This window comes from Dasypus novemcinctus, chromosome 14, assembly GCF_030445035.2.
Source record: "Dasypus novemcinctus isolate mDasNov1 chromosome 14, mDasNov1.1.hap2, whole genome shotgun sequence".
Classification (NCBI taxonomy): Eukaryota; Metazoa; Chordata; class Mammalia; order Cingulata; family Dasypodidae; genus Dasypus; species Dasypus novemcinctus.
The window spans coordinates 47,045,689-47,058,413 of NC_080686.1; the positions used below are offsets into that span (position 1 = coordinate 47,045,689).

The window sequence follows — 12,725 nt, forward strand, 5'->3', positions numbered from 1 at the left end:
TTTAAAACCATTCCAGCCTCTTAGAATCTACGATTACAAATAGATTGGCATGCACACTCAAGTTAACACATACATACACAACTCTTCCATGCAACTCTCATTGATTGAGTAAGTATTTATTGAGTGCCTACTATGTGCCAAACTGTCTTCCAGGTACTAAAGAATACAAAGACCAAATTCTAGCCCTTTATAGACTTCCTGGTGTTTTTACTCTTCTCATTTAGACCTATCCAATGAGTCATTTTCCATGTCTTGATTAGATGTATATGCATTCCATTTCTTAATAGATTTTAGGCTTCTATAAGACAGGAATTGTTTTCCTCATTTTTGTGTCTCCTACAGACCACCTACCACAGCAATATTTCTAATATATGCCTGCTTTTATGCTTTTTTCTATCACAAGCTTAGAACGTACAACACCATAAAATCCATTCCTCCACTTATATAGATTACATCTGTGACAATGTTTATAATTTCCCTGTAGCTTGAAATTTCTATTAAATTTCTGCTTTTGGAAATGCAAGTTTGCAATTAATCAATGAGTCATTCATAAAGTATGAATCATTCCTTTGTTAGTCGGGTAAGCCAAGCTTTGTTAAAAGCTGCAAGACTAAATATTGACTGCCTTTCAAACTTAGGAAAAACATTTTACCCACTAGAAAATGGTGGGTTTGTGAGCATATTTTATGGACTTAGAGTTTTCTAAATGAGTGTGATTAACATTGTTGAGTAAATGGGGTTTGTTTGTTTGTTTTTGAGTTAATTATTGTTTTTAAAGAAGCTTTAGATAACGTAAATGTTAAAACAAAAATATAAGGAGTCTCATATACCCTACCCCCTCCTCTTCCCACACTTTCCCCCATTAACAATATCTTTCAATTGTATGATACATTTGTTACAATTGATGAACATGTATTGAAGCATTGCTACTAACTATGGGCTATAATTTACATTATAGTTTCCATTTGCACTGCACAATTGTATAGGTTTTGACAAAATGTATAGTGGCCTGTATCCATCATTGCAGTGTCATTCAGGATAACTCCAATTTCCCCAGAGTACCCCATGTTACTCTTATTCTTCCCTCTCCCTCCCTTCAGAACCTCTGGTCGCCTCTTCCTTTATATCAATGATACAAGTTCTTCCATTACTAGAATAATAATGTCTACTTAAGTCCATAATTGCATTCTCCCCTTATAATTGTTGATTCCTCAATCTTGAGAATTTTAGGATGGTGATGACTACTCTGTTTCTGACTGAGAGGGGGTGTAAATCCCATGGGGCAGATGGACGGAACTTTCTTGCTTGTAATTGCGGATACTCTCTGTGTTGTCCATCATCATCCTTTTGTTAATTGTCCTGAGTGATAGTCCAGTGAATTGAAGGGTAGATGTTGCAACTCTTGCTGAGATTCAGGGCTAAACCAGCGTATGAATAGACTGAAGATTTGTGTCTCTGGGACATATATTTAACAAATATAATGCTAATTATAGGTTCAAACAAAAGGGGAAAAAGAGTCATGTGTAGGCAAATTGTAAATGAGTCTAACTCTGTTACATTGGGGAGCATATATTCCAAAGTAAGATACATTGAAGGGGTGCTGAATTCCTGAGATTGTCTTCCCTTCCTAAAGAGTCTAGATGTATATAAAATCCTCATGAGACCCCCTGCTTGAGATACCGTTTACTGGGGCAGCCAGTGAGATCTTCCTGTACAAACACAACCTCTGGAATGACCTCCAAACTCACTTTGAAATCTCTTAGCCATAAAATCTCATGTGCTTTTGGTATTTCCCTCTTTTGATCAAGGTTTTTTCCAAATACATTGCTAACTGACATTTGGTGATGGTTCCTCAGTGCCAGGGAAGCTCATCCTGGGAGTCATGTCTCACAGTGGGGGAAGTTTGTGCATGTATATGCTTAATTTGGCTTAGAGAGTGGCCACATTTGAGCAACAGGGAGGCTGTCAGGAGGTAACTCTTAGACAATATACAATACTAGGCCAAGTTTTAGTTACTTGAGAAAAGGTTCATAAGTACAACCATCAGTATCAAGGGCTTAGCATAATGTTCTGTCCTTCTTTGCTAGGAACTGCCATGTTCCTCAGGGGATTCTTGCTGCTCTATAAGAGAATGTAGCAGGACTCCCTAGGATACAAATTCAATGTTCTTTCATTATTGTGTGGATCTCCACCCACTGAGACAATGCCCCATGACCACTTGAACATATTCAGATGCCAAAGAGGCATGCCCCAGGCGAACACCTCCTTACACATCCCCCATCACCGATACCCTGCACCAGTGATTCCTTTGCCACAGTTGTGACTCTTCTCTGTCCAAACTCTTCCCCAAAATAAAGCTAAAAAAATAAGCAAATAATAACAATAATAATAATAACAAATAAAATACAAAAAATAAAAAGAATAAAAATTTTAAAGTAAAGGTAAAGTAAAACATTTTTTCAATGTTTCTTTCATCACCATAACATCTGTTATCTTTTATGTACAGTGACAATTTATTCCATATGTTCCTCCAGTGTCTTACTTTTTTCACTTTATCTTCAAAGAAGCTTTAGGTTTCAGAAAAGTCACAGAAAATATAGGGATTCCCATATATCCAATTCCCTTCTCCTCTCCCCCTCTCTCCAATTAGTAACATTTTACATGTGAATGTACATTTGTTATAATTGATATACGAATGTTGAAGTATTGCTACTAACCATAGTCAATGGTTTCCATTTTGCAACGTACACTTTTGGCCTGTGTCTGCCATTGCAAGATCATGCAGAATAATTCCAATGCCCTATGTTCCATCTATTCTAATCTTCCTTTCCCCTCCCCTGGGGACCTATGATAACCACTGAATTTCAATTTTTGAAAAATAAGGTTCATAGCTACATATCATGGGCTTGCCATATTGCTCTGTATTCTTTTATTAGGCACTGCCTATATTCTCAAGAGATTCTTGCCCCTTTAATTGAGAACATAACAGGACTCCCCATGATGGGAGTTTAATATTTTCTTGTTTATTTTGTGGGTCTCCACCCACTGAGATGACACACTGTGACAAGATGAATACTTTCATATTTCATAGAAGCATGTCCCCGATGTGCTCTGTACTAATACAATGAATATAAATATTTTTATGAATATTGGCTAAAGTGTCATAAAATGTCTTTGCTTCTCTTTGGAAACTATTATAAAATACAAGAGTTTTTTTGAGTAGGAGATATTAAAATTTAAAACACAGATATATTTGTTATTAAATATCCTAGGATATATTCTGAAACTCTGCAGTTATTACCAGTGACTAACCATGGTAAAGAATATTTTTATGTAGGTATTTATTTGCATCCTTAAGGGATTTGTCACTTTTATTTTTATTTTTACATGATCCTTTAAAAGAGTGCTCATTGTGGTTACCCAAAAAACTTCCCAAACAATGTTAAGAATTATAATTTTGTATAATAATACTTTTCTCCTTGGACTCACCTCAGTTAAAGGCACCTTGATTAAAAACTTGATATTCTAGAAAGCACTTGAATTAAAATTACTGAGCAAATAGCCCTACCCAAAGATTCATCTCAGCATGTTTTCCCATTATAAAGCCAACTCTGGACAACTCTTAAAGGTAATATAGTTTTCACTGAGTGCTTTCGATGTGTGGTTTGGTTGTTATTAAATTGAAGCAATGTCAAAAATCCTCTCTTAACTTCCTCTTTTCTCCAGAGTCTGATTCATCAAGGTAACTTCCACCCCCATTCCAAATTTCTCCTCCTTCTCTCTTGTCCAAAACTCCAGCTATAGCTCCAGCCCTTTCTCCTTCCAGTTCTGCCCCTTCTTCCATATTCTTTTGCTATCTTATGTGATTTTTCCTTTTAGCCTCTCAAGGCATCTTTTAAATTGTCTCTTCATTAAACCCCTAAATCACCACTCTAAAATCCTTGGAGCCAAACTGAGAAAACTATGAATCCTCCTTAGAAGGCAGGAGTGACCAAAAGATTGTATAAATTTATACTTTGATATTAGTTTTTATGACCCTGAGAGTTTAAGATTTTAAGTTCCTTTGGTTAATAGTCCATTGGAAAGGCCACACCAATAGAGCCTCACAAGATGGCTTTCCTTGGGTAAAGTTATACCTTACAGGGAAAGCCCTCAACTTTGTAATGAGTCCTGATTTTCGTTAGCTATACCAAAAGTGCTTCCCTCTCATACTAATTATAATTACATGGAACCAATCTGTCAAAGAAGAATAATAATGTAATTTACATAAGAAAGTACAATTTTCAAGAAGACCAGGCTATTTTATTTGATATGCTCAATTCATTTCCTCCATGAGGAAGACCTAGGGAGAGAGCCAAATTTTATCCTAGGAAGGTTGTTATGTCTAGAATAAGAACAGGAGGACTTTAAAAGTTTATTCTAACATTCAATCAAGATCAATTGAGCACTTAGTCTGACACAAGGGTTGTGCAGGCGACTAAGGCTACAGTGATAAATATGTCACATCAGCTGTCCTCATGATACTTGGTCTAATTGGGAAGAGAAGCACTAAACTAAGAGTTACAAAAAATGATTTTTACTAAAGTGTTTAGTGAAAGTGAATAACTGGGATCTAAATTAACATATGGGCCAAGAAAGGACTTTTCCAAGGAAATTATATTTTAAGATCACTTCCTCAAAGGGTGACAATGAATTCATGAGTGTGTGTGAATGTATAAGGTGAGGGTAGAGTGGGAAGAATAATTTTTCAGATAGTGGAACAGCATGGTTCATGCAAACATCATGGGGTTGAGGTTTTATGTCTGGTTAAAGATTCAGGAATGTGTTCTGGAGCAATAGGAATCTGTCTTTTATGGAGAGGAATGAGAAGATCAAATTTGTATTTTAAAAAGTTAAGATTTTCAATGGGTAGAGAATATGGTAGGAATTGAGAGAAACCCAGATAAGGCCAATTAGGAGACTATAGAAGAAGATGAATGTCAAATGTAATTGTTACTTGGTTTAAAATGTTGGATGTGGAAAATGAGAAATGTTGCTAGATTACCACATATTTATGAGGTCAGGTATGCAGTGCTTAGAATCTGATTAGCTATGGAGTGGAGAGAGATAAAAGTGATGTTGAGGTTATTGATATCAACAGCTGGGTAGATGGTGATATGGAACAATGGATGATAAGCAGTTTGAAGGTAAGATATTAAGTTCAGTTTTCTATCTGTTGTAAATGATTCAATCTGCATAAAATCCAAAAAAACCAGGAGTTTAAAGCATAAAAAATCCTTTCTCTGCCATATATCAAGAAGATCAAGCGTGTCGTTTCAGAATGGTCTATTGGTTCAGTGGCATATTGCTGTTTTATTGTGCCCAAATGACTGCAACATCATGTTTTCATCAGGAAGATGGATGAAGAAAGTCTCCATAAACTATCCTTTCATTTTTTTCCCCTTTTGTAAACCCTAGAAGACTTTCTCCAACGTCTCACTGACGACGGCTTCCCCTAACTGCACAGGATGTTGAGTGTTTGGAAAAGGAGAAAGATCATTACAGTTGACTTAGAACAGTGGTCCTCAATCCGATGAGACTCCGAACCCCTGTTTAGTATTCTGAAATAATATTCATAGACAATATAATGTATTGTACACATAGCATCCTTGCCAGAAAAATAATATAATTTGACTTCTAATAAAAATAAAATAGTTTTATTTCTAACAAAACTGAAACAGATTCAAAATGAGGTAATTATATGCTTACACTTGTATGTGAAATAGTGATATAACTGAAATTTGCAGCAATATGTGGTATTCCCCCAAACACATCAAGATTATATAGGCTGATACACGTGTGCTTTCTGGTGTCATAAATAGAATGAATGGCATTGCCTTCACCTTTTATAAACTGTTGAACAACTCCTGGTAACATTACAAAGAAAACAATATACTTTTGCTTCATTAACATGTTAGTTGCAATCCCAGTGGCACCATGAAGAGTGAGGTGGAATGTAGAACAATTGTTTTGCCCCTTACATTGCAGGAAGATGCTCCTTATCTCACCAACCCATCAGTGTAATAAGAACATAAACAGTATCTACAACGGCAAGCAACAGTTCCATTCATCTGCCCCATGGGATTTAAATCCCCTCTCAATCAAAAGGGGAGTGGGCATCTCCATCCCCAAATCCTCAAGATTGAGGAATGAACAAACAAATGGGGGGAATGCAACTATGGACTAAAGTAGATTTATTTTTATTCTAGCAATGGAAGAACTTTTGTCACTGATGTAAAGGCCACTAGGAGTTCTCAGGGGAGAGAGAGAGAAGAAGAAGTATAACATGAGGTATTTAGGGGACATTGGAATTGTCTTGCATAACATTGTAATGATGCATACAGGCCATTATACATTTTGTCAAACCCTATAAAAATGTGCGGGGTGAAGTGTAAACTATAAAGTAAACTATTGACCATGGTTATAGCAATGCTTCAATATGTGTTCATTAATTGTAACAAATGTACCATATTAATGAAAGATGTTGTTAATGGGGGAAAGTTGGGGAAGGGGACAGGTTAGGGTATTTGGGAATCTCTGATATTTTTTATATAATGTTTATATAATCTAAACCTTCCTTAAAAATAAAAAAATATAGTTTTCTTTTAATCTGGAAAAAAAAGTTAAAAAAAAGCGTAATTAACATTCTATACATCATGGTAGAAATGTAAGATCAGCTGGAAGCAAAGAGATTGATTTCTCAAGGTTTGAGTGACAGCTCATACATTTCAAATACTGCCTATAATTATTACATTCACTTCAAAGTCAAATTAAAGATTACCCTGCACTGATTTTTCTTTGTGTCTAGCCCTGAAGAATCTGGATAATTCTAGAGCTAAGAGTCCAGGGTAACACTAATTGGAAGGTTAAAGTTTTCTTGGGAAATCTTGTCCAGTACCTTAGACACTGGGGAAATGTGTACCTAGAGATTTCAAATTATATTGAAAAAAAAAAAAAGGCAACTTTTAAATTCGTGTTTTAGGACATTCAAGGAAATATACTTTTGGAACTCTAGTACATTTCTCATTATTTTAGGATGCCTTCTTTCAAATTATTGGTTCCACTAGGTTATAATCCATATACTGGACTAGGTTAGCTTTAATTTTTTTTTTTAATTATGAGTAGTGTTTTTTATACTTTAACTTGCCATACATTTTGATGAAGACTATTTTTCCATTAAAATTCAAAAGTTAAATGTAGTTAATCTCTTTTGAAAATGGTTTACTAGTTTATCTGAGGGAACAAAAAGAAATTTAACTTTTCTTTTTTTTTAAAGATTTATTTTTTATTTATTTCTCTGCCCTTCCCTCCTACCTAGTTGTCTGCTTTCTCTGTCCATTCGCTGTGTATTCATCTGTGACTGCTTCTATCCTTATCAGCGGCACCGGGCATCTGTGTTTCTTTTTGTTGAGTCACCTTGCTGTTTCAGCTCTCCGTGTGTGCAGCACCATTCTTGGGCAGGCCGCACTTTCTTTCACGCTGGGCGGCTCTCCTTACGGGGCACACTCCTTGTGCATGGGGCTCCCCTACGTGGGGGACACCCCTGCGTGGCACAGCACTCCTTGCACACATCAGCACTGCGGATGGGTCAGCTCCACACGGGTCAAGGAGGCCCAGGGTTTGAACCATGGACCTCCCATGTGGTGGGCAGATGCCCTATCCATTGGGCCATGTCTGCTTCCCGAAATTTAACTTTTTGAATCACAGTTCAGTTAACTGAAGTTTAGATGTTTAATCCTTTCCTGTGCTACTTGAAGGAAATGAGAAAAAATTTTCTTTACAGTCTGATTCTCCGTCTGCATGGACAACCTGAAAAGAGAAAGCAAAATAATTTTGAGAAAAACATTAGTGTTCTTAGCTGCTATTCAAAGTGCTTCCTGCATTTAAAGTAAATTAGACTTATTTAATCAAATCAAATAATTTCATATGAGAAATGAAAATAGGTGTTGATAAATGAATTTAGTGTGAATTGTTTTTTTTTAATTTTGAAATTTTTAGAAAGTTATTGAATTATCAGGCCATTGGTTCAAAATTTCTTAATTATCCATTAAAATTTATGTTCAGGGTAAGAAATGGTCATTTTATTCATTTTTAAAACAAAAATGAAAGTTTTCTAACAGGACTTCATAGTGGATTCATATTGGGAGAGTTCCAGATCTTAGCTTTTAGGGAGGAAAACAAAATGTGTGCATGTGCTTTAAAATAATAAAAAGCTATACTATAAATACATGAAACTTCAGTTTATTGCTGTGAGACATGAGACAAGGCAACTATAAAGTAGGATTGATTAATAAAAGATGAAAGAAGAGATTAATGAATGATGGATTAGTATACGATGATCATGATTTTGAGCAGGAACTTGAAGGAAATGATGGATATGCCATGGCAAAAGTGCTGATATGACATTGCAGGCTGAGAAAAATATGGAGAAAATAAGGCAATTCTGAACTGGGCATGTAAGAAGAATGGTGTGGCAGCACGGAAGACACTATGTTAATGAGGAATTGAAAAATGCTTAGAAAGAAGAAAGGTGAGAGAATGAGGAGGTTGTTGATTTGATGTTTTAGAGTCTGCTGATAAAATGTAAGCATCTCCTAGAGATTCTTCAGGTAGGAGGGTGATGTTAAAAGAGCTACATATGAAGTAATTTTTCTGAATATATTTTTATTAGAGAAGTTGTAAACTTACAAAACAGTCATGCACATGTGTGGAATTCCCATATAACACCCCTCCACCAACACACTACATTGTTGTGGAACATTTTCTACAGATTATAAGATAATATCATCAGACAATTACCACTAACTATGGTCTGTAGTGTACATTTGGTTATATATGAAGTAATTTTAATAGTATCTTGTTGGAGAAGAGCAAGATTAGAGGAATCTAGAATGCATATAAAATTGTTGAAGTAAGTTTAAGCTTGAGGAAACTAAGGACTAGGTTATTAGACTGTTGATAAAAAAAGGTATAAAGAGAATTTGGTAATGAAAATATTTTACATATTCATATATGTATATGTATATATATGCATATATAAACTATTTAAACATATTAATCAATTTTGTTGAATATGAATTAAATTAATATTTCTTCCCATAATTTCACAGTATATAACCTTAATTTCCTTTCCTTGGTGATGAGTGCTGGGGTAAAAGGAGGACTCGCAACTATAAGTTAAAGATCCTTTAATTATTTTGATTCACTTTTTTTTAATCTTATTTGTAAAGATACATAAATCACACAAATGTTACATTAAAAAGTATAAGAGGTTCCCATATACTCCACTCCCCAAACCCGCAACTCCTCCCACATTGGCAACTTCTTTAATTAGTGTGGTACATTCATTGCATTTGATGATTATATTTTGGAGCATTGTTACACAGCATGGATTAGAATTTATGTTGTAGTTTACATTCTGTCCCAGACCAGTCAGTGGGTTATGGCAATACATATGATATTGGGGCATTTTTTGGGACTAGGAGTTGTCCTCAATGATATTGCACAGACACGGGTTTTAAAGGGCAAACAAACTCACACAAAATATTCTATAATTTGACACTATCATCTTTTAGGCTCTGCTGAATCAGCATAAACCATAAATTAATCTTATTTCCCTGTAAAGTGAACAGAATGAAAGATGAGACATTAGCTACAATATTAGTAATGATTTATTTGTAGATTCATAGATAATTTTATTGTAGGAAACTAAGGAAACATACATTTTCCTTCAAGTATACTTGATTTATATGTAGATTTAATGCTTAAATCTTTAGTGTCTTTAACCATCTCCAGGAATTATTTTTTTTCTTTTATTTTTATTTAAGAATGAAAGCATTTCAGTCATACTAATATTCATACCCATTTATTTGCATATTTTTTCTAATCACTTTGAAAATACTCATTTTACAACACAAAAAAAAAAAAAAACAGATTAGCTACTTCTGGTTTGTATATAATAAACTGGTATTTTGGAATCTGAATTAACTCCTGCAATAATTAGATATACTTTGACAAAACAAAGTACCCACATTTCTAAAAGCAAATAATTTCTAAATAAATTGCTATTAAACAATTCTACAGTTATACCTTTGTAGCAGTTTGAAATTTGTTATGAGTTTCAAAAATAGATATTGGATTATGTTTGTAAACTGGTTTATTCCTCTGGGCATATTAGATTATATTGGATTCAGAGGTTTCACTTTTACTTGATTAAATAATGATTGAGGCTTTGATTGGCTACTTCAGTAGGATGTTGAGTCTGCGTCCCCTGGCAGGGACTCATAGAGAAACCTCATTGCAGAGAAGGGAGTTTGGAGTTTTGATCCTGGAGCTTGGGAAGTAAACATGCAGGAGAAGCAGATAAGTGAAGAAAGAGAGAAGGTTCCATTTGACACGGCAGAGGCCTCGGGAAGAGAGATGAGCCATTCACCTGACTGCCTACAGCTGACCTTGTGGAGAGAATAGAGGACCTGAGCCCAGAGAGAAATGACCCCTGGGAGAGAAAGACAAGACTTATCCCAGCCTACAGCTGATATTGGAAGAAAATGGGACCACGGAGCCTTAAGAGGAAGAGGAAGGCTATATCTTTGCAGACATAGGCATGGCAGCAGACTTTGGAGAGGGAAGTAACTTATGTTTTATGGCCTGGTAACTGTAACTTTTTACCCAAACAATTATCCTTTATAAAAGCCAATAGATTTCTGGTATTTTGCATCAATAACCCTTTGGCTGACTAATACAACCTCCTAGGCCTGTTCTTTGAAATCTGGTTGCTACTAACCCCATGTGGCTATTTAAATTAATAAAAATTAAATGCAATTAAAATTGTCTTTGGTCAAATCCCTCTGTAAGTCACAAGAGTTTTATTTCAATACTCTTTGAGCTTTTTTTGACATTACTTGTTGCAGCTAATACTAGAATGTGGACCTTGTCCACTCAGGACCTTGTCACCCTTCAGAATATTGTCTGAGAACCTTGCAGGTAACCACTTTTGCTGGACAGTAAACATGAACATTTTATATTAACCCAGTAAATTTTGTAAAAGAGATTTTAGTATTCAAGAACATTCCAGAGAGAGAGAAATCGATATGTTCAAGAATGTTCTAGTGTAAGAGGGATTGAAATGTTCAAGAAAATTCTGAGTAATTCATTCCAATGAAGATTCAAGGTCAATAAATAAGGCAATGTGGTATGCATCCTTTCTTTATCTTGAATGCAAGTAGGACAGGAAGAAGCAGAGAGCACAAAGAAACTGTAAAATAGGAGATTTTGGTTAGATATAAAGAAATGTTTCATGGTGTGGAAAGTAATTGCATGGAAGGATTTATTGAGTGAGGTTGAGATTTTTGGAAATCTTTAAAAATAGAATACATTTCAATCTCTCTAGGGATGTATGTGATATGCCTGCAGGCAGGGAGAGTGGGATGAATTAGATTCATTGCCTTGGCTCTTTCACACCAACAATTCTATGAATCTGTAGAGGACAATAAAATTGGATAATTCTCACTGTGTTCTTCAGGGAGTCAGTTTTCCAGACTGCTTTTTCTATCAGTGAATCAGTGCCAAAATATTACCTTATATTGAACAACTTTTCACATACGGGAAAGAAAAGAGCAAATAGATCCTTGCCGTTTTAAGAAGACAGTGTTTTTTGCATTTCCTCCCCACTAGTAAGAATGAAATGATTTAGGTCTTAATGCTAGCACCACACTGGAAAAGCCTGCATAATAATGCTGTTGAGCTGTGGAAAATTTTATTAATTCTCATTTGATACTTATGAAATATGTATCATTAATACATATGAAATAATTATTTTTACCTTTACTCTGATGGTAAAATTAGTTTCACTGGTGATAATTTCCATTCCCCACGTTTTGTGATACTATTTGATCACAGAGAAGCAGTTTGGTCTTCCAGTCTACTGGAATTTATTCCAGCTGTGACTATGCTTCAAAACCAGGCAGCAGACACACCGGTCAGAGCCAGAGAGAACCAGGAAGTTGGAATGTGACCCAAGTATTCTCACTAGGAAGGCATTGCAAGAAATGGACAGAGAAGAAACTGGGACTGCAGAGCTGTGTTTGCTGCCATGGAGTATGGCCTGACTGCCTCAGAGCTGTGGAAAATTTAGTCACATATTATTTACATCAAAGAAGAAACCCAAAGCCATCATTGCCTTTTTCATCCATTTGATGTAATTTTTAGTTGTGTTTCAAATGGAAATCAGAAGCAGGTCAGGCTGCTGAATCATTCTTACAAGGCAAAATTTAGGGGAAGCAAGAAGCACAGGCTGGAGACAGATGGCTTACTAAATATGTAGAAAGCTGTGCTTGAGAATAACCAACCATCCAATAAACAAACAAACAAAATAAAAGAAAGCTGACAGTGAAAGAGAACATGCAGGAAGGGGAAGGGTAGGTAAGGAAGTCAAGATAAATCATCTGGGTTAGACTTCACTAGAGAGTATGTCCCCTTTTGTTAAGCAGCCTAATGCAACAGAACAAGCCCCAGCCTTGGTGTGAGATCTACACAAGTTTATTCTTAAATCCTGCCACTTCATACCAGTGTAACTTTGGGCAATATACCTAATTTCTATTTTTTCATCTATAAAATTCCAGTAATAATTCTTATTTTCTAGGTTGTTGTATTTAAAATTGAACCATTTACTGTGCCTGACATGCAAT

The 12,725-nt window shown here is 35.4% G+C and overlaps 1 protein-coding gene across 5 annotated transcripts in view; it reads left to right on the forward strand.

Moving 5' to 3' along the window:
* The window catches only part of RALYL (RALY RNA binding protein like), a 757,145-nt gene that overhangs the window by 176,392 nt on the left and 568,028 nt on the right, over nucleotides 1–12,725 (forward strand). The window lies entirely within an intron of this gene.